The 25,993-nt window shown below is 41.0% G+C and overlaps 1 protein-coding gene across 5 annotated transcripts in view; it reads left to right on the top strand.

The window, feature by feature from the left end:
- fu (STKc_STK36 domain-containing protein fused) overlaps positions 1–24,560 on the top strand; it is a 148,868-nt gene extending 124,308 nt beyond the window's left edge. For 4 of the 5 annotated variants that reach the window (XM_071672265.1, XM_071672262.1, XM_071672267.1 and 1 more), the window contains one exon: positions 20,896–24,560. The gene's annotated coding sequence lies outside the window, so the exon portion shown is untranslated. Of the gene's footprint in view, positions 1–18,734; positions 18,863–20,895 lie in introns of all 5 variants that reach the window. The other variant, XM_071672264.1, reaches the window with a different exon arrangement.
- The last annotated feature ends 1,433 nt before the right edge of the window (positions 24,561–25,993 follow it).

The following is a 25,993-nucleotide window of genomic DNA, read 5'->3' as shown; positions in this document are numbered from 1 at the left end:
CACAACTTTCCATGGTTTACCCCAGACGCTTCACATGCCCTGATTCAATCCACTGAGAGCATGTCAACCCCGGTATACCACATCGATCCAATTCACTCTATTCCTTGCCCGCCTTTCACCCTCCTGCATGTTCAGGCCCCGATCATTCAAAATCTTTTTCACTCCATCTTTCCACCTCTAATTTGGTCTCCCACTTCTTGTTCCCTCCACCTCCGACACATATATCCTCTTGGTCAATCTTTCCTCACTCATTCTCTCCATGTGCCCAAACCATTTCAAAACACCCTCTTCTGCTCTCTCAACCACGTTCTTTTTATTTCCACACATCTCTCTTACCCTTACATTACTTACTCGATCAAACCACCTCACACCACACATTGTCCTCAAACATCTCATTTCCAGCACATCCACACTCCTGCGCACGACTCTATCCATAGCCCACGCATCGCAACCATACAACATTGTTGGAACCACTATTCCTTCAAACATACCCATTTTTGCTTTCCGAGATAATGTTCTCGACTTCCAAACATTCTTCAAGGCTCCCAGGATTTTCGCCCCCTCCCCCACCCTATGATTCACTTATGCTTCCATGGTTCCATCCGCTGCCAGATCCACTCCCAGATATCTAAAACACTTTACTTCCTCCAGTTTTTCTCCATTCAAACTTACCTCCCAATTGACTTGACCCTCAACCCTACTGTACCTAATAACCTTGGTCTTATTCACATTTACTCTTAACTTTCTTCTTTCACACACTTTACCAAACTGAGTCACCAGCTTCTGCAGTTTCTCACATGAATCAGCCACCAGCGCTTTATCATCAGCAAACAACAACTGACTCACTTCCCAAGCTCTCTCATCCACAACAGACTTCATACTTGCCCCTCTTTCCAAAACTCTTGCATTCACTTCCCTAACAACCCCATCCATAAACAAATTAAACAACCATGGAGACATCACACACCCCTGCTGCAAACCTACATTCACTGAGAACCAATCACTTTCCTCTCTTCCTACACGCACACATGCCTTACATCCTCGATAAAAACTTTTCACTGCTTCTAACAACTTGCCTCCCACACCATATATTCTTAATACCTTCCACAGAGCATCTCTATCAACTCTATCATATGCCTTCTCCAGATCCATAAATGCTACATACAAATCCATTTGCTTTTCTAAGTATTTCTCACATACATTCTTCAAAGCAAACACCTGATCCACACATCCTCTACCACTTCTGAAACCACACTGCTCTTCCCCAATCTGATGCTCTTTACATGCCTTCACCCTCTCAATCAATACCCTCCCATATAATTTACCAGGAATACTCAACAAACTTATACCTCTGAAATTTGAGCACTCACTCTTATCCCCTTTGCCTTTGTACAATGGCACTATGCACGCATTCCGCCAATCCTCAGGCACCTCACCATGAGTGATACATACATTAAATAACCTTACCAACCAGTCAATAATACAGTCGCCCCCTTTTTTTTATAGATTCCACTGCAATGCCATCCAAACCTGCTGCCTTGCCGGCTTTCATCTTCCACAAAGCTTTTACTACCTCTTCTCTGTTTACCAAATCATTTTCCCTAACCCTCTCACTTTGCACACCACCTCGACCAAAACACCCTATATCTGCCACTCTATCATCAAACACATTCAACAAACCTTCAAAATACTCACTCCATCTCCTTCTCACATCACCACTACTTGTTATCACCTCCCCATTAGCGCCCTTCACTGAAGTTCCCATTTGCTCCCTTGTCTTACGCACTTTATTTACCTCCTTCCAGAACATCTTTTTATTTTCCCTAAAATTTAATGATACTCTCTCACCCCAACTCTCTTATGCCCTCTTTTTTACCTCTTGCACCTTTCTCTTGACCTCCTGTCTCTTTCTTTTATACATCTCCCACTCAATTGCATTTTTTCCCTGCAAAAATCATCCAAATGCCTCTCTCTTCTCTTTCACTAATAATCTTACTTCTTCATCCCACCACTCACTACCCTTTCTAATCAACCCACCTCCCACGCTTCTCATGCCACAAGCATCTTTTGCGCAATCCATCACTGATTCCCTAAATACATCCCATTCCTCCCCCACTCCCCTTACTTCCATTGTTCTCAGCTTTTTCCATTCTGTACTCAGTCTCTCCTGGTACTTCCTCACACAAGTCTCCTTCCCAAGCTCACTTACTTTCACCACCCTCTTCACCCCAACATTCACCCTTCTTTTCTGAAAGCCCATACAAATCTTCACCTTATCCTCCACAAGATAATGATCAGACATCCCTCCAGTTGCACCTCTCAGCACATTAACATCCAAAAGTCTCTCTTTCGCGCGCCTGTCAATTAACACGTAATCCAATAACGCTCAGTGGCCATCTCTCCTACTTACATACGTATACTTATGTATATCTCTCTTTTTGAACCAGGTATTCCCAATCACCATTCCTTTTTCAACACATAAATCTACAAGCTCTTCACCATTTCCATTTACAACACTGAACACCCCATGTATACCAATTATTCCCTCAACTGCCACATTACTCACCTTTGCATTCAAATCACCCATCACTATAACCCGGTCTTGTGCATCAAAACCACTAACACACTCATTCAGCTGCTCCCAAAACATTTGCCTCTCATGATCTTTCTTCTCATACCCAGGTGCATATGCACCAATAATCACCCATCTCTCTCAATCAACTTTCAGTTTTACCCATATTAATCGAGAATTTACTTTCTTACACTATCACATACTCCCACCACTCCTGTTTCAGGAGTAGTGTTACTACTTCCCTTGCTCTTGTCCTCTCACTAACCCCTGACTTTACTCCCAAGACATTCCCAAACCACTCTTCCCCTTTACCCTTGAGCTTCGTTTCACTCAGAGCCAAAACATCCAGGTTCCTTTCCTCAAACATACTACCTATCTCTCCTTTTTTCACATCTTGGTTACATCCACACACATTTAGACACCCCAATCTGAGTCTACATATACATATCAATATATATGTACATGTACATATACATAGACAGACCTATACATATATACATATTCCTATGAGTCCACGGGGAAAATGAAGCTTGATAAGTTCCCAAGAGCACTTTCGTGTAATAATCACATCATCAGGGGAGACACAAGAGAAAAATATTCTGTCAGTTGATATACATCGAAGAGACGATCCTAGGACACCATTTGGTAAACATGTGATTGTTTATGTTGCTTAAGTTTGACAGAAAGATTCTTACCAGTCTGTCCAACATAAAATTTATCACAATTTCCACATGGCTTTTTATAGATGCATCCAGGAGAATTTTCTGGGGAATTCCTGATTAAGATATTCTTTATAGTATTATTGTTGCTGAAGGCAACATTTACATTAAAGGATTTAAGCAACAAGGGAAGTAAAGTAAAATTATTATTAAAAGGGAGAACTAAAAGATTCTTGGTGTCAATGGGAGGTTTGGGCTCAACTCTGTAAAATGCTTTCTTTGTTAACCGAAGTGATTTATCAATGAAAGACCTAGGGTACTTTAATTTAGATCCAATAGAATATAGCTTCTCAAACTGATCATCAATACACTTTGGACCGCAAATACATAATGCCCTAAGGAACATAGATTGAAATGATGATAATTTAACTTTGTCATGTTGAGATGAGTAATAATGGATGTATGAGCAGACATTGGTAGTTTATAGAGGATGAGTTTGAGAAGATATATTCCATTGGATCTAAGTTAAAGTACCCTAGGTCTTTCATTGATAAATCCCTTGAGTTAGCAAAGAAATCATCTTTTAGAGTTGAGCCCAAACCTCCCATTGACACCAAGAATCTTTTAGTTCTCCCTTTTAATAATAATTTTACTTTACTTCCCATGTTGTTTAAATCGTCTAATGTAAATGTTGCCTTCAGCAACAATAATACTCTAAAGAATATCTTAATCAGGAATTCACCAGAAAATTCTCCTGGATGCATCAGTGAAGTAGTCGTGAAGTGAGAAGGATATGGAATGAGTATTTTGAAGGTTTGTTGAATGTGTTTGATGATAGAGTGGCAGATATAGGGTGTTTTGGTTGAGGTGGTATGCAAAGTGAGAGGGTTAGGGAAAATGATTTGGTAAACAGAGAAGAGGTAGTAAAAGCTTTGTGGAAGATGAAAGCTGGCAAGGCAGCAGGTTTGGATGGTATTGCAGTGGAATTTATTGAAAAAGGGGGTGACTGCATTGTTGACTGGTTGGTAAGGTTATTTAATGTATGTATGATTCATGGTGAGGTGCCTGAGGATTGGCAGAATGCTTGCATAGTGCTACTGTACAAAGGCAAAGGGGATAAGAGTGAGTGCTCAAATTACAGAGGTATAAGTTTGTTGAGTATTCCTGGTAAATTATATGGGAGGGTATTGATTGAGAGGGTGAAGGCATGTACAGAGCATCAGATTGGGGAAGAGCAGTATGGTCTCAGAAGTGGTAGAGGATATGTGGATCAGGTGTTTGCTTTAATGTGTGTGAGAAATACTTAGAAAAGCAAATGGATTTGTATGTAGCATTTATGGATCTGGAGAAGGCATATGATAGAGTTGATAGAGATGCTCTTTGGGAGGTATTAAGAATATATGGTGTGGGAGGCATGTTGTTAGAAGCAGTGAAAAGTTTTTATCGAGGATGTAAAGCATGTGTACGTGTAGGAAGAGAGGAAAGTGATTGGTTCTCAGTGAATGTAGGTTTGCGGCAGGGGTGTGTGATGTCTCCGTGGTTGTTTAATTTGTTTATTGATGGGGTTGTTAGGGAGGTGAATGCAAGAGTTTTGGAAAGAGGAGCAAGTATGAAGTCTTTTTTGGATGAGAGAGCTTGGGAAGTGAGTCAGTTGTTGTTTGCTGATGATACAGCGCTGGTGGCTGATTCATGTGAGAAACTGCAGAAGCTGGTGACTGAGTTTGGTAAAGTGTGTGAAAGAAGAAAGTTAAGAGTAAACGTAAACAAGAGCAAGGTTATTAGGTACAGTAGGGTTGAGGGTCAAGTCAATTGGGGGATAAGTTTGAATGGAGAAAAACTGGAGGAAGTAAAGTGTTTTAGATACCTGGGAGTGGATCTGGCAGTAGATGGAACCATGGAAGTGGAAGTGAATCATGGGGTGGGGGAGGGGGCGAAAATTTTGGGAGCCTTGAAGAATGTTTGGAAGTCGAGAACATTATCTCGGAAAGCAAAAATGGGTATGTTTGAAGAAATAGTGGTTCCAACAATGTTGTATGGTTGCGAGGCATGGGCTATGGATAGAGTTGTGTGCAAGAGGGTGGATGTGCTGGAAATGAGATGTTTGAGGACAATATGTGGTGTGAGGTGGTTTGATCAAGTAAGTAATGTAAGGGTAAGTAAGAGGTGTGGAAATAAAAAGAGTATGGTTGAGAGAGCAGAAGAGGGTGTTTTATAATGGTTTGGTCACATGGAGAGAATGAGTGAGGAAAGATTGACCAAGAGGATGTATGTGTCAGGGGTGGAGGGAACAAGGAGAAGTGGGAGACCAAATTGGAGGTGGAAAGATGGAGTGAAAAAGATTTTGAGTGATTGGAGCCTGAACATGCAGGAGGGTGAAAGGCATGCAAGGAATAGAGTGAATTGGAATGATGTGCTATACCGGGTCGACGTGCTGTCAATGGATTGAGCCAGGGCATGTGAAGCGTCTGGGGTAAACCATGGAAAGTTGTGTGGGGCCTGGATGTGGAAAGGGAGCTGTGGTTTTGGTGCATTAGTACATGACAGCTATAGACTGAGTGTGAATGAATGGGGCCTTTGCTGTCTTTTCCTACTGCTACCTCGCACACATGAGGGGGGAGGGGGATGTTATTCCATGTGTGGCGAAGTTGCGATGGGAATAAATAAAGGCAGACAGTATGAGTTATGTACATGTGTATATATATATGTATATATGAAGAATGTATGTGAGAAATACTTAGAAAAGCAAATGGATTTGTATGTAGCATTTATGGATCTGGAGAAGGCATATGATAGAGTTGATAGAGATGCTCTGTGGAAGGTATTAAGAATATATGGTGTGGGAGGCAAGTTGTTAGAAGCAGTGAAAAGTTTTTATCGAGGATGTAAGGCATGTGTACGTGTAGGAAGAGAGGAAAGTGATTGGTTCTCAGTGAATGTAGGTTTGCGGCAGGGGTGTGTGATGTCTCCATGGTTGTTTAATTTGTTTATGGATGGGGTTGTAAGGGAGGTAAATGCAAGAGTCCTGGAAAGAGGGGCAAGTATGAAGTCTGTTGGGGATGAGAGAGCTTGGGAAGTGAGTCAGTTGTTGTTCGCTGATGATACAGCGCTGGTGGCTGATTCATGTGAGAAACTGCAGAAACTGGTGACTGAGTTTGGTAAAGTGTGTGGAAGAAGAAAGTTGAGAGTAAATGTGAATAAGAGCAAGGTTATTAGGTACAGTAGGGGTGAGGGTCAAGTCAATTGGGAGGTGAGTTTGAATGGAGAAGAACTGGAGGAAGTGAAGTGTTTTAGATATCTGGGAGTGGATCTGTCAGCGGATGGAACCATGGAAGCGGAAGTGGATCATAGGGTGGGGGAGGGGGCGAAAATTTTGGGAGCCTTGAAAAATGTGTGGAAGTCGAGAACATTATCTCGGAAAGCGAAAATGGGTATGTTTGAGGGAATAGTGGTTCCAACAATGTTGTATGGTTGCGAGGCGTGGGCTATGGATAGAGATGTGCGCAGGAGGATGGATGTGCTGGAAATGAGATGTTTGAGGACAATGTGTGGTGTGAGGTGGTTTGATCGAGTAAGTAACGTAAGGGTAAGAGAGATGTGTGGAAATAAAAAGAGCGTGGTTGAGAGAGCAGAAGAGGGTGTTTTGAAATGGTTTGGGCACATGGAGAGAATGAGTGAGGAGAGATTGACCAAGAGGATATATGTGTCGGAGGTGGAGGGAACGAGGAGAAGAGGGAGACCAAATTGGAGGTGGAAAGATGGAGTGAAAAAGATTTTGTGTGATCGGGGCCTGAACATGCAGGAGGGTGAAAGGAGGGCAAGGAATAGAGTGAATTGGAGTCATGTGGTATACAGGGGTTGACGTGCTGTCAGTGGATTGAATCAAGGCATGTGAAGCGTCTGGGGTAAACCATGGAAAGCTGTGTAGGTATGTATATTTGCGTGTGTGGACGTGTGTATGTACATGTGTATGGGGGGGGGGGGGCCTTTTCTTTCGTCTGTTTCCTTGCGCTACCTCGCAAACGCGGGAGACAGCGACAAAGTATAAAAAAAAAAAAAAAAAAAAAAAAAAAAAAAATGTCTGTGTGTGTATATGTATGTGTACATTGAGATGTATAGGTATGTATATTTGCGAGTGTGGACGTGTATGTATATACATGTGTATGTGGGTTTGTTGGGCCATTTCCTTCATCTGTTTCCTTGCGCTACCTGGCTAACGCGGGAGACAGCGACAAAGCAAAATAATAAATGAATGCATCCATGAAGTGCCATGTGGAAAATTTGATAAATTTTATGTTGGGCAGACTGGTAAGGATCTTTCTGTTAGACTTAAGCAACGTCATTATAGTATAAGAACGGGACAAGAATCAAATGCCTTGTTTAGTTACTTTAAAAACTATGATCATTGTATTGACTGGAGTAATGCCATCTCAGTTATTAACTCTAACTCTGTTACCACGAGAAATGCCATTGAATCTTCTATTATTAAATACACAAAGAATTATAATCTTAATATTAGTGATGGTCTATACAAATTAGATAACTTTATTATTGATGAAATTTGTAAGATGATAAGTTTATGAACGCTTGTTGTCAGTCTTGGCATGTTTACCAAATGGCGTCATAGCTTCGTCTCTTCGATGTATATCAACTGACTTATATTTCTCTCTTGTGTCTCCCCTGATGATGTGATTATTACATGAAAGTGCTCTTGGGAACTTATCGTGTTTCATTTTCCCCTCGGACTCATAGGAATATCTTGATAACGCGCAAAATTGTGATCCTTTCCAATATATACATATGTTCATATTCATACTTGCTTGCCTTCATCCATTCCTGTTGCTACCCCATTACACAGGAAACAGCATTGCTACCCCCCACTTCTGAGAGGTAGTGTCAGGAAAACAGACAAAAAAAAGGCCACATTCGTTCACACTCAGTCTCTAGCCGTCATGTGTAATGCACTGAAACCACAGCTCCCTATCCACATCCAGACCCCACAGATCTTTCCATGGTTAATTGATATCATATCTTGACTTATCCTGAGTCAAGATCACTCCAGGCCTTAGCTTTGTTTTTTTTTGTGGGGGAAAGAGGGAGAGAGAGAGATGCAAGTTTTGTAATACAGGTTGGGCATCCTTAATCCAAAAATCCAAAGTCTGTAATGCTCCCAAATCTGAAACCTTTTGAGTAGCGACATAACATTGCAAGTTACCCTAAAAACATAATTTTTTCATTGCATATTTATTTATTCATTATACTTAATCGCTGTTTCCTGTGTCAGTGAGGTAGCGCCAGGAAACAGACGAAGAATGGCCCATCCACTCATATACACATATATGTACATAAACGTCCATACTTACACATATACGTACATATACATATCAATATATGCATACATATACATACACAGACATATACATATATACACATGCACAAATTCATACTTGCTTGCTTTCATCCATTCCTGTCGCTAGCCTGCAACACAGGAAACAGCATTGCTAACCCCCACTTCAACGAGGTAGTGCCAGGAAAACAGGCAAAAAAAAAAAAAGACCACACTCGTTCACACTCAGTCTCTAGCTTTCATGTGTAATGCATTGAAACCACAGCTCCCTTTCCACATCCAGGCCTCACAGACCTTTCCATGGTTTACCCCAGATGCTTCACATGCCCTGGATCAGTCCATTGACAGCACATCCACCCCGGTATACCACATTGCTCCAATTCACTCTATTCCTTGCACACCTTTCACTCTCCTGCATGTTCAGGCCACGATCGCTCAAAATCTTTTTCACTCCATCCTTCCACCTCCAATTTGGTCTCCCACTTTCCTTTGTTCCCAATCACCTCTGACACATATATCCTCTTTGTCAATCTTTCCTCACTCATTCTTTCCATGTGTTCATACTATTTCAACACACTCTTCTGCTCTCTCAACCACTCTTTTTATTTCCACTCATCTCTCTTGCCCTTTCATTACTTACTCGATCAAACCACCTCATACCACATTTCATTTCCAGCACATCCACCCTCCTCCTTACAACCCTATCTGTAGCCCATGCCTTGCAACCATATAACATTGTTGGAATTGCTATTCCTTTAAACATACCCATTTTTGCTCTCCAAGATAATGTTCTCTCCTTGCACACATTCTTCATCCCTCCCAGAACCTTTGCCCCCATCCCCATCCTGTGACTCACTTCCACTTCCATGGTTCCATTTGCTGTTAAATCAACTCCCAGATATCTAAAGCACTTCACTTCCTCCAATTTTTCTCCATTCAAACTTACATCGCAATTAACTTGTCCCTCAACACTACTGAAGCAAATGACCTTGCTCTTATTCACATTTACTCTCAACTTTCTTCTTTCACACACTTTTCCACACTCAGTCATTAACCTCTGCATTTCTCACCCAAATCAGCCACTAGAGCTGTATCATCGGCGAACAACAACTGACCCACTTGCCACACCTTCTCATCCACAAAAGAGTGCATACTCGCCCCTTTCTCCAAAACTCTCACATTTACCTCCCTAACTACCCCATCCATGAACAAATCAAACACCCATGGGGACATCACACACCCCTGCTGCAAATCGACATTCACTGGGAACCAATCACTCTTCTCTCTTCCTACTTGTGCATATGCCTTACATCCTTGGAAAAAATTTTCACTGCTTCTAGCTACTTACCTCCCACACCATATACTCTTAAAACCTTACACAAAGCATCTCTATCAACCCTGTCATATGCGTTCTCCAGATCCATAAATGCTACATACATAGCCATTATTTATTAAAAAAGGGGGTGACTGTATTATTGACTGGTTGGTAAGGTTATTTAATGTATGTATGACTCATGGTGAGGTGCCTGAGGATTGGCGGAATGCGTGCATAGTGCCACTGTACAAAGGCAAAGGGGATAAGAGTGAGTGCTCAAATTACAGAGGTATAAGTTTATTGAGTATTCCTGGTAAATTATTATTATTATTTTTTTTTTTTTTGCTTTGTCGCTGTCTCCCGCGTTTGCGAGGTAGCGCAAGGAAACAGACGAAAGAAATGGCCCAACCCACCCCCATACACATGTATATACATATGTCCACACACGCAAATATACATACCTACACAGCTTTCCATGGTTTACCCCAGACGCTTCACATGCCTTGATTCAATCCACTGACAGCACGTCAACCCCGGTATACCACATCGCTCCAATTCACTCTATTCCTTGCCCTCCTTTCACCCTCCTGCATGTTCAGGCCCCGATCACACAAAATCTTTTTCACTTCATCTTTCCACCTCCAATTTGGTCTCCCTCTTCTACTCGTTCCCTCCACCTCCGACACATATATTCTCTTGGTCAATCTTTCCTCACTCATTCTCTCCATGTGCCCGAACCATTTCAAAACACCCTCTTCTGCTCTCTCAACCACGCTCTTTTTATTTCCACACATCTCTCTTACCCTTACGTTACTTACTCGATCAAACCACCTCACACCACACATTGTCCTCAAACATCTCATTTCCAGCACATCCATCCTCCTGCGCACAACTCTATCCATAGCCCACGCATCGCAACCATACAACATTGTTGGAACCACTATTCCTTCAAACATACCCATTTTTGCTTTCCGAGATAATGTTCTCGACTTCCACACATTCTTCAAGGCTCCCAGAATTTTCGCCCCCTCCCCCACCCTATGATCCACTTCCGCTTTCCATGGTTCCATCCGCTGCCAGATCCACTCCCAGATATCTAAAACACTTCACTCCCTCCAGTTTTTCTCCATTCAAACTCACCTCCCAATTGACTTGACCCTCAACCCTACTGTACCTAATAACCTTGCTCTTATTCACATTTACTCTTAACTTTCTTCTTTCACACACTTTACCAAACTCAGTCACCAGCTTCTGCAGTTTCTCACATGAATCAGCCACCAGCGCTGTATCATCAGCGAACAACAACTGACTCACTTCCCAAGCTCTCTCATCCCCAACAGACTTCATACTTGCCCCTCTTTCCAAAACTCTTGCATTCACCTCCCTAACCACCCCATCCATAAACAAATTAAACAACCATGGAGACATCACACACCCCTGCCGCAAACCTACATTCACTGAGAACCAATCACTTTCCTCTCTTCCTACACGTACACATGCCTTACATCCTCGATAAAAACTTTTCACTGCCTCTAACAACTTGCCTCCCACACCATATATTCTTAATACCTTCCACAGAGCATCTCTGTCAACTCTATCATATGCCTTCTCCAGATCCATAAATGCTACATACAAATCCATTTGCTTTTCTAAGTATTTCTCACATACATTCTTCAAAGCAAACACCTGATCCACACATCCTCTACCACTTCTGAAACCACACTGCTCTTCCCCAATCTGATGCTCTGTACATGCCTTCACCCTCTCAATCAATATCCTCCCATATAATTTACCAGGAATACTCAACAAACTTATACCTCTGTAATTTGAGCACTCACTCATATCCCCTTTGCCTTTGTACAGTGGCACTATGCACGCATTCCGCCAATCCTCAGGCACCTCACCATGAGTGATACATACATTAAATAACCTTACCAACCAATCAACAATACAGTCACCCCCTTTTTTAATAAATTCCACTGCAATACCATCCAAACCTGCTGCCTTGCCGGCTTTCATCTTCCGCAAAGCTTTTACTACCTCTTCTCTGTTTACCAAATCATTTTCCCTAACCCTCTCACTTTGCACACCACCTCGACCAAAACACCCTATATCTGCCACTCTATCATCAAACACATTCAACAAACCTTCAAAATACTCACTCCATCTCCTTCTCACATCACCACTACTTGTTATCACCTCCCCATTTGCGCCCTTCACTGAAGTTCCCATTTGCTCCCTTGTCTTACGCACTTTATTTACCTCCTTCCAGAACATCTTTTTATTCTCCCTAAAATTTAATGATACTCTCTCACCCCAACTCTCATTTGCCCTTTTTTTCACCTCTTGCACCTTTCTCTTGACCTCCTGTCTCTTTCTTTTATACATCTCCCACTCAATTTCATTTTTTCCCTGCAAAAATCGTCCAAATGCCTCTCTCTTCTCTTTCACTAATACTCTTACTTCTTCATCCCACCACTCACTACCCTTTCTAATCAACCCACCTCCCACTCTTCTCATGCCACAAGCATCTTTTGTGCAATCCATCACTGATTCCCTAAATACATCCCATTCCTCCCCCACTCCCCTTACTTCCATTGTTCTCAGCTTTTTCCATTCTGTACTCAGTCTCTCCTGGTACTTCCTCACACAAGTCTCCTTCCCAAGCTCACTTACTCTCACCACCCTCTTCACCCCAACATTCACTCTTCTTTTCTGAAAACCCATACAAATCTTCACCTTAGCCTCCACAAGATAATGATCAGACATCCCTCCAGTTGCACCTCTCAGCACATTAACATCCAAAAGTCTCTCTTTCGCTCGCCAGTCAATTAACACGTAATCCAATAACGCTCTCTGGCCATCTCTCCTACTTACATAAGTATACTTATGTATATCTCGCTTTTTAAACCAGGTATTCCCAATCATCAGTCCTTTTTCAGCACATAAATCTACAAGCTCTTCACCATTTCCATTTACAACACTGAACACCCCATGTATACCAATTATTCCCTCAACTGCCACATTACTCACCTTTGCATTCAAATCACCCATCACTATAACCCGGTCTCGTGCATCAAAACCACTAACACACTCATTCAGCTGCTCCCAAAACGCTTGCCTCTCATGATCTTTCTTCTCATGCCCAGGTCCATATGCACCAATAATCACCCATCTCTCTCCATCAACTTTCAGTTTTACCCATATTAATGGAGAATTTACTTTCTTACATTCTATCACATACTCCCACAACTCCTGTTTCAGGAGTATTGCTACTCCTTCCCTTGCTCTTGTCTTCTCACTAACCCCTGACTTTACTCCCAAGACATTCCCAAACCACTCTTCCCCTTTACCCTTGAGCTTCGTTTCACTCAGAGCCAAAACATCCAGGTTCCTTTCCTCAAACATACTACCTATCTCTCCTTTTTTCACATCTTGGTTACATCCACACACATTTAGGCACCCCAATCTGAGCCTTCGAGGAGGATGAGCACTCCCCGCGTGACTCCTTCTTCTGTTTCCCATTTTAGAAAGTTAAAAAAATACAAGGAGGGGAGGATTTCTGGCCCCCCGCTCCCGTCCCCTCTAGTCGCTTTCTACAACACGCGAGGAATACGTGGGAAGTATTCTTTCACCCCTATCCCCAGGGATGATATATATATATATGTATATATACACATACACACACACATACATATGCACATATACACACACACACACATACATATATTTTTTTTTATTTTTTATTATACTTTGTCGCTGTCTCCCGCGTTTGCGAGGTAGCGCAAGGAAACAGACGAAAGAAATGGCCCAACCCCCCCCACCATACACATGTATATACATACGTCCACACACGCAAATATACATACCTACACAGCTTTCCATAGTTTACCCCAGACGCTTCACATGCCTTGATTCAATCCACTGACAGCACGTCAACCCCGGTATACCACATCGCTCCAATTCACTCTATTCCTTGCCCTCCTTTCACCCTCCTGCATGTTCAGGCCCCGATCACACAAAATCTTTTTCACTCCATCTTTCCACCTCCAATTTGGTCTCCCTCTTCTCCTCGTTCCCTCCACCTCCGACACATATATCCTCTTGGTCAATCTTTCCTCACTCATTCTCTCCATGTGCCCAAACCACTTCAAAACACCCTCTTCTGCTCTCTCAACCACGCTCTTTTTATTTCCACACATCTCTCTTACCCTTACGTTACTCACTCGATCAAACCACCTCACACCACACATTGTCCTCAAACATCTCATTTCCAGCAAGTATGAAGTCTGTTGGGGATGAGAGAGCTTGGGAAGTGAGTCAGTTGTTGTTCGCTGATGATACAGTGCTGGTGTCTGATTCATGTGAGAAACTGCAGAAGCTGGTGACTGAGTTTGGTAAAGTGTGTGGAAGAAGAAAGTTAAGAGTAAATGTGAATAAGAGCAAGGTTATTAGGTACAGTAGGGTTGAGGGTCAAGTCAATTGGGAGGTGAGTTTGAATGGAGAAAAACTGGAGGAAGTGAAGTGTTTTAGATATCTGGGAGTGGATCTGGCAGCGGATGGAAACATGGAAGCGGAAGTGGATCATAGGGTGGGGGAGGGGGCGAAAATTCTGGGGGCCTTGAAGATTGTGTGGAAGTCGAGAACATTATCTCGGAAAGCAAAAATGGGTATGTTTGAAGGAATAGTTGTTCCAACAATGTTGTATGGTTGCGAGGCGTGGGCTATGGATAGAGTTGTGCGCAGGAGGATGGATGTGCTGGAAATGAGATGTTTGAGGACATACATATATATACATATGAAAAATGTAAGAAACAATTTAGAAAACTGAAACTTCTAGCTTGAAATGCAATGAAAAAATGGATGTCACATAATGGTTCAACCTCTGGCTATGGAAAAAGGAAATGTATAATTTATTTACACAAACGTCAATAGTAGTTCTCATCAATTTGACCACTGTATCAATAAGCTTCAATATCTAAGCTACATTTTTTCCAATCTCTTTCACTCCATCCTTCCACCTCCAATTTGGTCTCCCACTTTCCTTTGTTCCCAATCACCTCTGACACATATATCCTCTTTGTCAATCTTTCCTCACTCATTCTTTCCATGTGTTCATACTATTTCAACACACTCTTCTGCTCTCTCAACCACTCTTTTTATTTCCACTCATCACTCTTGCCCTTTCATTACTTACTCGATCAAACCACCTCATACCACATTTCATTTCCAGCACATCCACCCTCCTCCTTACAACCCTATCTGTAGCCCATGCCTTGCAACCATATAACATTGTTGGAATTGCTATTCCTTTAAACATACCCATTTTTGCTCTCCAAGATAATGTTCTCTCCTTGCACACATTCTTCATCCCTACCAGAACCTTTGCCCCCATCCCCATCCTGTGACTCACTTCCACTTCCATGGTTCCATTTGCTGTTAAATCAACTCCCAGATATCTAAAGCACTTCACTTCCTCCAATTTTTCTCCATTCAAACTTACATCGCAATTAACTTGTCCCTCAACACTACTGAAGCAAATGACCTTGCTCTTATTCACATTTACTCTCAACTTTCTTCTTTCACACACTTTTCCACACTCAGTCATTAACCTCTGCATTTCTCACCCAAATCAGCCACTAGAGCTGTATCATCGGCGAACAACAACTGACCCACTTGCCACACCTTCTCATCCACAAAAGTGCATACTCGCCCCTTTCTCCAAAACTCTCACATTTACCTCCCTAACTACCCCATCCATGAACAAATCAAACACCCATGGGGACATCACACACCCCTGCTGCAAATCGACATTCACTGGGAACCAATCACTCTTCTCTCTTCCTACTTGTGCATATGCCTTACATCCTTGGAAAAAATTTTCACTGCTTCTAGCTACTTACCTCCCACACCATATACTCTTAAAACCTTACACAAAGCATCTCTATCAACCCTGTCATATGCGTTCTCCAGATCCATAAATGCTACATACATAGCCATTATTTATTAAAAAAGGGGGTGACTGTATTATTGACTGGTTGGTAAGGTTATTTAATGTATGTATGACTCATGGTGAGGTGCCTGAGGATTGGCAGAATGCGTGCATAGTGCCACTGTACAAAGGCAAAGGGGATAAGAGTGAGTGCTCAAATTACAGAGGTATAAGTTTGTTGAGTATTTCTGGTAAATTATATGGGAGGGTATTGATTGAGAGGGTGAAGGCATGTACAGAGCATCAGATTGGGGAAGAGCAGTGTGGTTTCAGAAGTGGTAGAGGATGTGTGGATCAGGTGTTTGCCTTGAAGAATGTATGTGAGAAATACTTAGAAAAGCAAATGGATTTGTATGTAGCATTTATGGATCTGGAGAAGGCATATGATAGAGTTGATAGAGATGCTATGTGGAAGGTATTAAGAATATATGGTGTGGGAGGCAAGTTGTTAGAAGCAGTGAAAAGTTTTTATCGAGGATGTAAGGCATGTGTATGTGTAGGAAGAGAGGAAAGTGATTGGTTCTCAGTGAATGTAGGTTTGCGGCAGGGGTGTGTGATGTCTCCATGGTTGTTTGATTTGTTTATGGAAGGGGTTGTTAGGGAGGTGAATGCAAGAGTTTTGGAAAGAGGGGCAAGTATGAAGTCTGTTGGGGATGAGAGAGCTTGGGAAGTGAGTCAGTTGTTGTTCGCTGATGATACAGCGCTGGCGGCTGATTCATGTGAGAAACTGCAGAAGCTGGTGACTGAGTTTGGTAAAGTGTGTGAAAGAAGAAAGTTAAGAGTAAATGTGAATAAGAGCAAGGTTATTAGGTACAGTAGGGTTGAGGGTCAAGTCAATTGGGAGGTAAGTTTGAATGGAGAAAAACTGGAGGAAGTAAAGTGTTTTAGATATCTGGGAGTGGATCTGGCAGCGGATGGAACCATGGAAGCAGAAGTGGATCATAGGGTGGGGGAGGGGGCGAAAATCCTGGGAGCGTTGAAGAATGTGTGGAAGTCGAGAACATTATCTCGGAAAGCAAAAATGGGTATGTTTGAAGGAATAGTGGTTCCAACAATGTTGTATGGTTGCGATGCATGGGCTATGGATAGAGTTGTGCGTAGGAGGATGGATTTGCTGGAAATGAGATGTTTGAGGACAATGTGTGGTGTGAGGTGGTTTGATCGAGTAAGTAACGTAAGGGTAAGAGAGAGGTGTGGAAATAAAAAGAGCGTGGTTGAGAGAGCCGAATAGGGTGTTTTGAAATGGTTTGGGCACATGGAGAGAATGAGTGAGGAAAGATTGACCAAGAGGATATATGTGTCGGAGGTGGAGGGAACGAGGAGAAGTGGGAGACCAAATTGGAGGTGGAAAGATGGAGTGAAAAAGATTTGTTGTGATAGGGGCCTGAACATGCAGGAGGGTGAAAGGAGGGCAAGGAATAGAGTGAATTGGTTCGATGTGGTATACCGGGGTTGACGTGCTGTCAGTGGATTGAATCAGGGCATGTGAAGCGTCCGGGGTAAACCATGGAAAGCTGTGTAGGTATGTATATTTGCGTGTGTGGACGTATGTATATACATGTGTATGGGGGTGGGTTGGGCCACTTCTTTCGTCTGTTTCCTTGCGCTATCTCACAAACACGGGAGACAGCGACAAAGCAAAAAAAAAAAAAGAAAAACATAGCCATTAATGGTATTTCATATTTTATTGTTAAGTATGTATTTTTTTAATAAGTGTAAGAAAAATGATTGCTTATCAGTAGCATATAGAATCAGTGTTGGCAGTGAAGGTGATGCCAAACAACCACATATTGTTCACAGGGGTGGCTGAGGTTGTGACACTTTAGCTTTTTGATGGTTCATTGTTATACAAACTTTGTTTCATGCACAAAATCATTGAAAATACAATGAATTACCCTCAGGCTATGTGTATAAGGTGTATATGAAACACAAATGGATTTTGTGTCTCAACCCCAAGATATCTTATTATGTATATGTGCAAATAATTCAGAATCCAAAAAAATCCAAAATCTGAAATGCTCCTGGTCCTTGGCATTTCGGATAAGGGATACTCAACCTGTACTGTTACTGTGATTGTTTCTGCAGAATTCATTGGGATTACTAGAGATTATCAAGGGATACACTTTTTTGTCTGTCCTAGAAGCTTGAAACCTCTCATACCTGTGAGACAGAGGATCATGCAATACGCATAACCTTTAAAGTAACTGATTTTGCCTTACTTTAATCTTGGTTAAAAAATTTTTCTTTAACCCATCTCCTCCATGTTATTGTGCTTTCAAAGTGTATGGGGGCAAACTGACCTTAGATAGAGTGTTGAGCAAATTTTTAAGGTTGCTTTCTTTCACCTTACCTTGCCTTCTCTTTTCTTTGGAAAGACTTTTCTCGTAACAGTCATGACTACCATTGGGTTGATGTCTGTGTTTGAAGAATTATGCAACCATCATGAACAGCTAGTGAGACAATGAACTCACTGAGTGGGGGTACTGATTGGTAGAAGAGTGGAACAGGATGAGCTGTCGGCTGCAACTACTGAGTATGTGGTTAGCAAGGTGTGAGAGGCATTACCTCATCAGAAGGCAAGAGGTCCCAAAACCCAAGGGATTTTAGAGATTTTCTCAAAGCTTGTTGAATACCACCCTTGAGAGAATCAGTTTTTCAATCTTCAAAACTCACCAGTTTTGGAAGTTTTGACAATGTAGCTTTTTTTTTTTACATGACAGTTGAGTAGTTGGCTTACCCAGTGATATACAGAGTGGTTGTGCATAGAGGCACATTAACATTGTCTACATTAACTTGCAATATGTGTTTAGAGTATATATGTGATATTCATGTGTAATTACCTATTTGTACAGCATGAAGAATGATTTCCACACTTGAAGGAACCCATCTCCAGAACTTTCTTTACATTTGACCAGATTTTGCCACAGGCAGGGATAGTGTGAAGCACTCACTACAGGAAAATTTAGAATTAATGATAAGAGTTGAGTACACATTTTTGAGTGTTATGTTGTAGATAGATAGATAGATAGAGAGAGAGAGAGAGAGAGAGAGAGAGAGAGAGAGAGAGAGAGAGAGAGAGAGAGAGAGAGAGAGAGAGAGAAGAGAGAGTTTGTGGGCTGAATGCCAGCAACTATCATGTCTGTGAGGTTGAAAGAAGTGACAGCAACTTTAGTTCTGGCTTACTGTGTTGCAGTTACTTGTTTTCTTGATACCCAGGAGGTAGTAATTCCCAGGTTGGTGTTTGTGTGTCAGCTACATCAGCTTTCTATTCTTGCATAAGAGAAATTCATATGTCATACATATTTCTCCTTATTTTTAGGGTTTGGGGGAGAAATGATACTATCTACATTTCTCCTGCATGTTATAGGAGAGAATAAGTGGCAGGAAATCATGCCATCCTGTATTATCTTGTTAAACATTAGAACCAGAAGAAACTAAGAAGATTTTTCTCATAAGGGCTCAGTAGCCTTTAGCTACCTTGCTTGGGCAGGAAAAAGCAAGTAGGTATTAAAAAGAATAAAAGGAATAGTGTGCTTAGGCACGAAAAAGCAAGTAGGTATTAAAAAGAAAGGATCAGGAAATGTGGTAGGTATTGCCTTTTGTATTGTCTTTATATTTTTGCCAGTAAGAATTTGCTTAGGTTATTTTAGATGATTGAGCAGACCTGATTCATTTTTTCACCATGTAGTAGTTGGTAAGCATCCAACGATCAGGAAGGTATTCTACCTGTACAACCCACCTGCATATTGGGAGTGTTAGTAATGGTTGCATAGTAAGCCTGCACTTCAGTAGTTGTCAAGTTGGTCTCCTCTGACCCGTGGAGCTATCTTTCCTTTCTACCTCACCTACATTTGGACTACTGGCATCCTGTCAACAAACAAACAATCTTTCCTTGTCACACAACACTTGACAACACTTAACTCACATAGCTCATTCTTTGTAACTCTAGATTTCCCTGTGGGGAGCTTCATGTAATATACCTGTCTTGGCAAAATGGTTGCAGCAATAGATGGAAGTAGTAGGTAGTAGGTAGGAGCAGTAGTTAGAAAAATAAGGTAGAAGTAGTGAAGTAGTTGGTAGGAACATTAAGCAGGAGCATTGATTAGAAGTAGTGAGTAGGAACATTAGGTAAGAGCCTTTGCAAACACTGCCCTAGACTTGCCCTCCGCCATTGGCCTGTTAAGGATGAGGCACTAAAGGCTAAGAAGCAGCAAATGAGTTCACTAGTTGTGGAGACTCTATTGCTGTGGTCACTTGCTTGAGGGAATTCCACAAGGGAACAAGCATCAGAGATATAGATAGATGGATAGTTAGTAGCTGTAGTTCAGTTTGACAGTTTTTGCTAGTTCAAGGTACTGTCTCAATCTTTCGTGTACAAAATTTCTATTGTAGATCTGGCCTCTGATTGTGGGTATGGTGTCTATCATCCACTTTTTCTTGTATGCAGGCATACTCAGGTCTTCTGGAGCAACTTTCGTATTTACATAGGAAACTTGCCGTGATAGCAGAGTCTATTTGTTAAACGTGTAAGTGGTCATAACTCTGAAAATCTTCCTCCTGCATATGTAACTCATGATTGGATAGATTCAACCAACCCAGAACAGCTTTCCTGTGTGATCATGAAGGTAGACTGGTATTATTATGAGGGAAGTGGGAATTTAGTGCAATTATCTGTCATGCATTTTGTGTCTGGCTCCCTCTCAAAAAAAAAGTTTGGACAGTCCCTGCTGTTGACAGCATGTACTCTGGAGTGACCTTTCCTAAGAGAGAGAGAGAGAGAGAGAGAGAGAGAGAGAGAGAGAGAGAGAGAGAGAGAGAGAGAGAGAGAGAGAGAGAGAGAGAGAGAGAGAGAGAGAGAGAGAGAGAGATCAGATTTTTTCTTGAATACTAACAGAATATTAAATACATGTCTAAGCATAAATGACAAGAGCATGAAGCATATAGTTTGATAACCATTATCAAATGCTGATGAAAATTTTTATGCAATTTACCTCATGTATATCTTCTTTTCAGATTTGGTATGATAACTGAAGGTATGGATGAAAGAGAGACTGGAGAAGCACAGAGCAAACCAAGAGAATCAAATAAACTGGTTAACAAATGTAAATTTTTTATCATGTACCTAATTATTTCATTATCTGTACAATTTCAGAAATTATGTTATCATTGCAAGGGAAGAATCAGTAATGTTTATAGACCGATTGTGGACAGTAAATTTGTTTGTTTCATCACATGGGCATTTCTCCTCATAGATCTAATAATGATATGGGACAGAGAAACAAACAAAGAGAAGTGCTGTGGTGCAAAGGAAAGCAAACAAATTTTTGGCAGATTTTTATGTTTAAATGAATTGAAAGATGAAGTAGATTTAAGCATTATAGTTTACAGAAACTGTATAAGTATTAATAGGACTGAAAATTAAATCAAGGCTCATGGCCACTGCATTTGTTATTATGGTAATTGCCCCAATATTTAGGCAGAGCTATACTGAACAGGGAGTGTTATTAACTATTTGTGTAAAGAGAGAGGGAGTTTTACACTCAAGGAACCCTTCTTCTGTCTAACTATTTTTGTCATATGATATTTTGAAGTTTCTGAAAACAGTCACACTCACTCCCTCTTAGCTTAGCATTTCATGAGTCCACAACTCTTTTGCTTAAAAAAGTACCTCTATCAAGACTTCTTTTGCCTAAGCTCTGGTTGTGCCCTCTTATTCTGGACTCTTTTAACATCATAGAAATGTTCTGTGTTAGTGACATAATGTTTCCCTTTCTTCTTCTTTCTTCCAATTGGTTATGATCATAATATGAAATGAATACTCTATTTTCATTTTTTTTTTTTTTTTTTTTTTTTTTTATACTTTGTCGCTGTCTCCCGCGTTTGCGAGGTAGCGCAAGGAAACAGACGAAAGAAATGCCCCCCCCCCCATACACATGTACATACACACGTCCACACACGCAAATATACATACCTACACAGCTTTCCATGGTTTACCCCAGACGCTTCACATGCCTTGATTCAATCCACTGACAGCACGTCAACCCCTGTATACCACATCGCTCCAATTCACTCTATTCCTTGCCCTCCTTTCACCCTCCTGCATGTTCAGGCCCCGATCACACAAAATCTTTTTCACTCCATCTTTCCACCTCCAATTTGGTCTCCCTCTTCTCCTCGTTCCCTCCACCTCCGACACATATATCCTCTTGGTCAATCTTTCCTCACTCATTCTCTCCATGTGCCCAAACCATTTCAAAACACCCTCTTCTGCTCTCTCAACCACGCTCTTTTTATTTCCACACATCTCTCTTACCCTTACGTTACATACTCGATCAAACCACCTCACACCACACATTTTCCTCAAACATCTCATTTCCAGCACATCCATCCTCCTGCGCACATCTCTATCCATAGCCCACGCCTCGCAACCATACAACATTGTTGGAACCACTATTCCTTCAAACATACCCATTTTTGCTTTCCGAGATAATGTTCTCGACTTCCACACATTTTTCATGTAAACCATAATTAGCAGAGTTCATCAGAGCATTTTGTGAGGCTGTGGTTACCAGTAAACAAGTGTTGACTAATACCCAAAAAGAGAGGTTGATGATTTATAGGGGCATCTTTGCTTTTATTTACATCACTGTTACTGCCCTGTTGACAAAGTTGTACTTATGGTAATCTAAGATTTGTAAATTTTGCACAGAATTTTCATAAACACTTGTCAGATATTTCATATGATTAAACTTATGAAAACTCATTAAGTGAAGATCTTCATGCATCTAGTAACATTGATCTTCTTTTTCTTCAGTTTCCAGCCTTTGCCCTAATCAACAGCAGGAAAATAATGGACTTCTTTGGAATTAGAAGTTCCTTAACAAATCTATACTTTTCTTTTCTTGGTGATAATACAGCTCTGCTGAAGGTGACTTTTCACTTGCAGGGTAACCAGAAGCAGGAGGAGTCTGTTAACAAAGACATACATGTGTATATTTCGTGCTTTAGCGAGGTAGCACCAAGAACAGACAGAGAAAGGCCGCATTTGCTTGCATTCTTTCTTTACCTGTAATGTGTAATGCACCAAAATCACAGCTCCCTATCCATAACCAGGCCCTTCAGACCTTTCCATAGTTTACCCTGGATGCTTCAAATGCCCTGGTTCAGTCCAATGGCAGCACATTAATCCCATATACCACATCATTCCAATTCACCTTATCCCATGCACACTTTTCAACCTGCTGCATGTTCAGGCCCCAATCACTCTTTTTCACTCCAACCTTCCATCTCTGATTTGGTTTATCCATTTTCCTTGTTCCCTTCACTTTTGATACATATGTTCTCTTTGTCAACCTTTCTCACTTATTCTCATCATGTGTCCAAACCATTTCAGCACACCTTCTTCAGCACTCTCAACCATACTCTTTTTATTATCACACCTCTGCCTTACCCTTTCTTTACATGCATGATCAAACCACCTCACACCTTATGTCCTCAAACATTTCATTTCCAACACATGCACCCTCCTCTGCACAACCTTATTTATAGCCCATGCCTTCCATCCATATAATAATGTTCTATATATATCTTTTTTTTTTTTATACAAATTTGCCATTTCCCACATTAATGAGGTATGTTAGCAACAAAGGACTGAACATTAGAGGGCATATCCTCACTTGGCCTCCTTCGCTGTTCCTTTTTTTGGAAAAGTAAAAAAACAGGAGGGGATGATTTCCAGCAACCTGCTCCCTCCCCTTTTAGTTGCCTTTCATGACATGCAGGGAACATATAGGAAGTATTCTTTCTCCCCTATCCCCAGAGATTGTTCTATGTATCTATCAGAATCTCTCATGCCCATACCCTCTAGGAACTTCCTTAAGGGGCTGGCCACAGCAGAAGATCCTCCATAATTGGTGAACCCCAGTGCTGTTTCCTAGCCTCAACAGGCCACTGGCAGAAGGCAACTCAAGCCCAGTGTTTCTTAAGGCTCCTACCTAATGCTCCTGCCAACTAATTATACCTTATGTTCTTGCCTAATGTTCCCACCTACTACTTTGCCTAATGCTCCCAACTGCCATTACTACCTTGTACTTCTGCCTAATGTTTCAGTAAAGTTTTCAGTATCATCTTTTCCCCAAACATGAAAGTGGAGTACTGTACACAGAGTATAAATCTGGAAAACCTGAGGATGGCTGTGAAAAAGAAAGCTAAAAATAAAGTAGGCTAGACAGAAAAGGGGTGTGATAAAGAAAACTGAAAAAAAAGTTGGATACAGATGACATAAGATAAAATGAAACAGTGAAGATTTTGTGAGTGAAAGATGTTAATATACAAGAATGTGCAAAAGATCTGCATAGACTGCGGTTTTGGGAAATGAATCAGCATGTTATGCACTGACAAAAAGTAAACAATAAAGAAAAAATTCAGTGAACTGTTGTCCAGACAGAGAGGTAGTCTTCAACTTTAAAACTATTGATTTATTCAACCAAGACAAACTATTCTGTTTAGATAGAAATATGAGCAGCTGTAAATTAACAACAAATTTATTTGGAACCAAATATAAATTCGTCTTCCAAGACATTTGGTATTGTTTAGATTTCTTAATATTACAAAAAAGTTACTTGAAAAAATTTGTAAGGTGGCTGAAGTATGTTTGTTATAAAGACTAAAAATGTTAATGAACAGTAGTTTCATAACCTCATAATTACATGAATGTAAATGATGCCAATGATTTTTAATCCTAACTTTATGACTGTAGTTGTTTTTTAAGTGCCTGTAATAACCATGATATCTGACATAAGAAATATAGCTCCATATGACTATGATGGCCTGTGTGAAGTTGATGAACTACTTTGCCGATTTGTCTTCGCTCTTCCTAAAGTATCCCTCAAACATATTATGACATTACTCTTTTTCTGATGGTCATCTTCAAAGCCAGTAACATCTTGCTGCAGTTGTAGCTTATCTTGGGCAATTTGCAGCATACCCTCTTCAGTAGTCAGAAGGATAACCTTCACAGTTCAAGCCTGTCCAACTCTCATGACATTGATCTTCAGCTTGTTTGTTATCATGTGGATTGAAATCAGTGTTATGAAGAATATTTTTGCAGGAGTAAGATTGATGCCAAGTTCCTCTGCCTTTATTGACAGGAGGAGGATGAAGATATCATCTGTTAACTGGTTAATTAGTTCTTATTTTTCAGTAACTTGTGTTGTGCCATTAAATCTGAGATAGTTGTGACTTGAGGTATTGAATATTGCTCTAAACTATTAAGAAGTATAACAAACTGAAAATATCAATATATGGGCCCCTTTTCATCCTTAAGTTTTGGAAACAACATATCCAGTTGCTCAAACTTGCCAGAACTAAGAAGTAATTCATCTGATACACAGGATCATTTGATGGGCTTATAAATCTGACATTAATGACAAATTCTCCACTATGTATTCTAGTACAGATTCCTGGTGAGTAGTTTTTCCTTTTGAAACTTTGGTACCTCCAGTAGCTTGTCATCATCATAGTATCTACTTGTTAATAAAGTATGGTTTGCTATCTTATGAAGAGTCATGACCATATTGGAAATATTGTCAGGACTACTATACCTTTAGACACCATTTTTGCCCTCCCAGATAATAATTTTCTTTCCACACATTCTTCATTGCCCCCTCATCTACTCCATGATTTGCTTCTTTCCATGGTTCCATTTGCTGCTATGTCCACCCCAATGTATTTAAAACTCTGAACTTCTTCCAATTTTTCTCCATTCAAACTCTCAACCATCTTGTCCCTCAACCCTCCTAAACCTTATAACCTTGCTTTTATTCACATTCTCCTCTCTCAACTTACTTCATTCACACACTCCTCCAAACTCAGTCACCAACTTTTGCAATTTCTCACTTGAATCTGCCATCAGCAAACAACAACTGACTCACTTCTTAGGCCCTCTCTTTCCTTACAGACTGTATGCCCACCCTTCTCTCCAAGACTAATATTTACCGCACTCACCACCCCATCCATAAACAAATTAAACGACCATGGTGGTATCACAACACCCCTGTCACAGACCAACTTTCACTTGAAAGTTCACACTCAGTCTCTTGCTTTCTTGTGT

This window comes from Panulirus ornatus, chromosome 17 (genome assembly GCF_036320965.1).
Source record: "Panulirus ornatus isolate Po-2019 chromosome 17, ASM3632096v1, whole genome shotgun sequence".
NCBI classification, from domain to species: domain Eukaryota; kingdom Metazoa; phylum Arthropoda; class Malacostraca; order Decapoda; family Palinuridae; genus Panulirus; species Panulirus ornatus.
This window is presented reverse-complemented; position numbering and strand designations above follow the sequence as displayed.